The following is a 6,176-nucleotide window of genomic DNA, read 5'->3' as shown; positions in this document are numbered from 1 at the left end:
TTTATCATCCATGGATGAGTAACCATGGACCTCCTCCAAAATTTGCAAATCTGGTTGTTCATCTACCATTATAGTGAATTGGGCAGTTTCTACCAGAAAAATTAAACGAAAACTTTTAAAAACCAATCCTAAGGGCCGGTCAAATAGTTCAGTGGATTAAAGTGCCTACAAGCAGGTGCAGGGGCAGGGTTCAATCCCTGGGCCTGCATAGCAGGCCCTGCCCCTGGGATATGCTGATACAGTGACTGAGACTGGGTGTGGTGACACACACCTATAATCCCAGCTCTTGGGAGGCTGTAGACAGGAGGATCACTATGAGTCCTATCTATGCAGTGAGATCCTGTACACCCTGTACACTCTGTCATAAATATTTTTAAAAAAAAATCCTAGAGTGGTGTGGGGATATTTAGCTGAGCATTACAGAGGGTACATGTGCCAAATCTGTTAAATAGAGCTTCATGTCACTGAACATCCTAGTTTGACCCTTCTGCACACATACATACCTTGCTTTTGTTGTCCCCAGTGAGTTAACACAAAGATTGCTGGCTACATCCTTCAGGGAAGGGTACCGAGACACTGTCTTGGTTTTTTCTGTCATTGCTGAGACAAAATACCCTACACCCGAAGTTAAGCAAGGAAAGATTTATTTAGCTCATAGTTCATGATTCAGTCCATAATCAGCTAGCTCCAAGGTAGGGTGGCATGGTGAGGGGCAGCACTTCAAGCTAGCAGAAGACAACAGCAGCAGCAAGAGCACGAGGGGAGAGCAGACCTCTTTTCCTCCATCATATGTTACACAGGCTACTTGCCCTAGGGTGGGTCCTTTACACCCTCACCATCTGGGTCCCCTCCTCTTGCACAGGATGAGGGTGTTTGCAAAGTGAGGGCCCTGGCCCCCTGCTGAGTCACTTAGTTAAGCTTTAAACTTCTCAAGCTGACATAGCATATAAACTGTTACATAACCAGCTACTATTACACTAAAGTAAAAATTTGCAGTAAAAAAATAAGGGATGCGTTTGTGGAACCCATTGTTATGCTGAGAAAGAGAGAGAGAGAGAGAGAGAGAGAGAGAGAGAGAGAGAGAGTTCATTGCCAATGAACCATCACGTTTCTACCTGTGGGTGATGCACTTCTGTAATCCCAGCTCTCTGGGGAGGCTCAAAGCAGGAGGATCACTGCGAGTCTGAGCTGCACAGTGAGACCTTGTAACAGCCAAATATATTTAAAAATAAAATAAAATAAATTCTGTTATGCCTTGAAAGAAAAAGTAGGACTATAGAAATTTATAGCTATTTATATTTACTGTCTTGTTATTTTTTGTCCTGCTCATTAAATTGTTAGCTCCATTTGGAAAAGGATCATGTTCATTTTTTCACTGAAATATCTGGTCAGTTGCAATTTTCACATACTATGTGTGGCATGCAGTTCACTATATATTAGGTGGAACTATATGAAACTTCTGATTTTATAGATAAAAGTGAGTTATGCATGAGTATTTAATATGGTTCAGTCTAATATTTGTTAAATAAAATTTCTCAGGTAAAACTTAGAAGGACACCAATAATGAGTGTTGAATATAGACCACAAACATAGTAATTTCTAAAGAAGAAAGACACATTTTCCTCATTATACTTGCATCTCGGTCCACTACTGTGGGGGGCAATAGAATGCTCCTGTTATATTTTCCCTTATTTGTGCAAGAAGTGCTGCAGCACCAATCCCCACTTGCCTCAACATCTTCCTGTGGTCCTGGACCTCCACTACCAATCCATAACTAGTCCCACCCAACTACTTCCACTATACGGCTATTTAGACCCTGTTCACTTCCTCAATAAACGAGACTTGATCAGAAAGCCTGTCTTGTCTCCGTCTCTTGTGTCTCTTGCCCTGTCTTTTTTATCCCCGTTCCTCCTCCAGGTCATTACCCCACGTCTTGACTTGCGGGCCGAGTCACACTACCAACATTATAAAACCAGCTGTGAACATTTTTTACTTGTTTTACTGAGAACTTTCACAAACTAAAAGAGACATTCAAGAATTTCTTTTTTGTTTACCATTACATTCATGTCTCACATTACTAGAGTTTTGGAAGTTTATCCTAACGCAAATGCCACTGTCTCCATGAGCAGAAGTCTATTTGTGACAGGGGAAGATGGCGTCTGCACCTTTGGAGGAGAGGGATTGAAACGGGAGGAGGGAGTGTAAAGGGTTAAAAGAATTTTGTGCCTTAACTGCGAAAAATTATTAAAAAACCCTTGTGCTTCCTGTTATCTACTCTAAGAAATATACTCTCCCTCTTGGCTCAAGCCTGTTTAACAATAAATAACTGTTTCTTGTCAAGGCAGCAAGCTAACACAAACTCCCTCCCCAACCATCTCCTGTAACATGGTCAGCTTAAGATGCATCTTATAAAAACGTGCTCTAAGGAAAGATGAGAAACAAAGTTGGAAATGACACTTATCTTGGTGTAAGTTTTATAATGATAGGTGTGTAAGGCATGTGTAGAAATCACTTATCCAAAATGAAATAAGAACAGCATCTGTAACCCCAGCACCCAGGAGGCTGAAGCGGAAAGATCCCTGTGAGTTCAAGGCTATCCTGGACTACATAATAAGACCTTGTCTCAAATAAACCTTAAAAATAAAGAAAATAAATAAAAAATGAAAAAAAAAAAAGTGCTCCAATCACTAAGCTGTAAAAGACCCTTCAGTTACAGTTTGCAGCTGTGTAAAATGAATGTAGTTTTCTGTTGTTCTGTGCTAGATAACAAATTCCCTTACCTAATTGGATGTGATTTCTGTTATAAATACCCCCCTGCTACCTATGTTCAGGTGGCGATCAGTCTTCTCTTGTGTGAGAAATGGCTGCCAGACCTGAGCTCAGTAAATAAAAGGCTCTATTCAAATTTCTACCTGGTTCCTATGCAGAGTGATCCATAACAGGAGGGGGCCAGACAAGGAAGCACTACCACCTGTGAAGGTCAATGCTTCGCTTGACGTTAGGAGCACTGCTCGATGCCAGACAGTGAGCGCGGTGCAGTGTCCTAGAAGGAAAACATCACCATGGCCACAGAAATTGGTTCTCCTCGATTTTGCCATACGCCAAGGTTCCAACACCAAGTGCCTCAACAGTTGTTTTATAAACGATCTGATTTTGCATAGCAGCAAGCAATGCCACAACTTACCTTTGATGGGAAACAGATGAGAAAGCTGTTAACCGGAAGACTGTAGATTACAATCCATCTGTAATTAAGTATTTGGAGAAAAGACTATGGCAAAGAGACCAGAGAGATATGCGGGCAATTCAGCCTGATGCAGACTATTGTAATTATTTGGTCACACTTATAGGAGTGTTGAATAAGTCTATGAACGCAGTAACGGCAAAGTTTGTTTGGACATCAACAAATAAAGTGTCCAGTATTTGTTGTGAGTTGGACTCCGGAGGGAAGATGATTAGTCACTGGAGCTTCTAGTGGAGAGTTCACCTGTGGAATGGACTCACTTTCAATTTTGAAACAATATTACAGGCTCACCATAGCCAGGTGAGGGCCATGACGTGGTCACATAATGACATGTAGATGTTGACAGCAGACCATGCAGAACATGTGGAGTACTGGCAGTGGAACATGAACAACGGCAAGATGTTCCAGGCACATAAGGAGGCGATTAGAGAGGCCAGGCTTACACACAATATGCCATTTTCTGTAGTCCTATTGTCATGGTTAAATTATTCTCTAAGTGTATTCTGGGTGCAGAGTTGCATGGGCTTCATCAGATTCTGGGAAGCTTTCTGCACCCTATGAACATAATATTTTTCCGTGTTTTCACACATTCACCATTTTTCTGGCGCCTTTCTGGAGTAGTGTTGTACTGGTATCGGCCTTTACAATATGTTAGAGATGTATTGTCTGCCGCATTTTGCACTGGTTTTCTCTTTTCATTTATGGTTAATGTGTATACTTTATTCCTTTTTATTAACTACTGTGTAAGATAAGAATATTTTATTCCAAATAAAGAATTCAGTTTTTAATTATAAAAAAAAAGAAGCCTATTTGCTCTTGTTCTATTGTGACTGAATGGACTGGTGGACTGGTGCAAGGTTGGGCACCAGTCTATCCTTTTCCTGAATTTACCAAGGAAGTATTTAATATCTGTCATGAGCCAGGACTATAGTATGACATGTCAGGTTTGAAGAGATAAACAGGGCACAGTGTCTGCTCCCCAGGAGCTTACAGTCTAGTGGCAGTGGTCATACTGCACACATAAGCTTACCTTTCTAGACAGGGAAGAAAAGCATAGTTTCATAAGGGAAGTGTGAAGTATAGGATATCCTTATGGGAGAAGACACTTAGATTTCTACATCCCAGATAATATAAAATCCTTATGTGTTAAAGGTGTGTTTGTGTGTGTGTGTGTGTGTGTGTGTGTGTGTGTGTCTTGCTTTGAAACAAAATAGTGAAGAATGCTCTTGTAATTTAGAGACACACCAGGTCTTTCCAAGGAAAGTACTACAAACTTGAAAGGCATTAAACAGAAAACTTTAACATAGAAATGTTAGGGGCCAGGGAGATGGCTCAGTAGAATAAGCACTTCCCTGGCAAATGCAAGGGCCTGAGTTCAATCCCCAGTTCCGCAAAAAAACAAACAAATAAATAAACAATAGAACTGTTAAATTTCTTAATACTATAAGGCATCACAACAAAGGTTTTTGTTTTTGTTTTTTGTGGAAGCAGGGATTGAACACAGGCCCTTGTGCTTGCCAGGAAGTGTTTATTCCACTGAGTCATCTTCCCAGCCCCATCACAACAAAGTTTAAAAAGACAATTACAGTGCCTGCCCTGCAAGCATGAGCCCTTGAATTTGATTCCTGGTACCTATCCGCCACCCCCAAAAAACAAGTAACAATCCTTTCACTTGGCAATTCTACTTCTAAGATTTCTTCCTTATAGGTACACTGTACACATGCAAAATGAAATACCTAAAAATGTATTCATTTCAGCACTGGTTACAACTGTAAAATGAATTGGAAGCAACTGAAATAAACTAAACCAAATAAGTATAAACTATGATATGTCTACATAACAGAAGGTTTTACAGTTAAAAAATGATAAATGTTCATATGCACTAATACAGAATGACCACCAGGATAATAAGAGTGTATAAAAAGTAAACTACTAGTGAAAAACTAAGATCAGAGCATTTTTATTGTGTGCTACATTTTATGTAAGAAAAAGAGGAAAACACTGTAGAAACACTTTTGCTCCTGTGTGTAAAAGGAAACACAGGAAAAATGACTTCACATAGTAAGTAGGGAGAAACAAGGTGGAGGGAGAGAGCATGGAATAAAACATCTATGCTTTTACCTCTCTGTACAGTTCTGATCGAATTTTATATATTATCTAGTTTTAATATTTAATTAAATAAAAAGAGAGACGGTGAGATAGCTCGGTGGACTAAAGCGCCTGCTTAGGCAAGCTTAGGCAAGCTCAGGGACCAGGTTTGATCCCCTGTACAACATGCTATGCCAGCCCCACCCCCAGGCATACTTAGCCGGACACAAAGTCCCAGCGTAGAGGTGCATGTCTGTAATCCCAGTGCTGGGGAGGCTGAAAACAGGAGGATCACTAGGAGTCCGAGCTACGTAGTGAGACTCTGCAACAACCAAATACATTTAAAAATTTAAAAATAAATAAATAAGCACACTATAGAGAAATTATATTAAGGATTAAGAACTATAATAAGTACCCATATAAATACATGAGAAATTTCAACATAATAGAATAGTAAGCAAGCAACACTAATAGGCAATTCTTAGAAGAAAAATAATGATAATGTATATAATTTGCAGCAGGAATCAAAGAAATTAAAATTAAGACAACAATACACTGTTCATGCATCTAATTATCTTAAACTTGAAACATTGATAATATAATTATGGCTACAAGAGTGGGAAAACAAGAACTTATTGATACAACTGTAGCATAAATATTAATTGCTAGAGCCTTATGAAAATTTCTTCAGGTTGGTGAGATGGCTCAGTGGTCTAAAGCACCTACTTAGAACAAGCTTTGCAAAGCACAGGGACTGCGGTTCAATCCCCCAGCACCACATACCAGCTAGCCTTGCCCCCTGGGGGGCTGAGCTGGCCACACACACACACACACACACACACACACA

General features: G+C 40.0%; 1 pseudogene; it reads left to right on the top strand.

Annotated features, from left to right (window-relative positions):
* Window positions 1-2,973: 2,973 nt before the first annotated feature.
* LOC101574728 lies at window positions 2,974-3,988 on the top strand (annotated as a pseudogene).
* Window positions 3,989-6,176: the final 2,188 nt, after the last annotated feature.

This window comes from Octodon degus, unplaced genomic scaffold (genome assembly GCF_000260255.1).
Source record: "Octodon degus isolate 3935 unplaced genomic scaffold, OctDeg1.0 scaffold00177, whole genome shotgun sequence".
Taxonomy (NCBI): domain Eukaryota; kingdom Metazoa; phylum Chordata; class Mammalia; order Rodentia; family Octodontidae; genus Octodon; species Octodon degus.
This window is presented reverse-complemented; position numbering and strand designations above follow the sequence as displayed.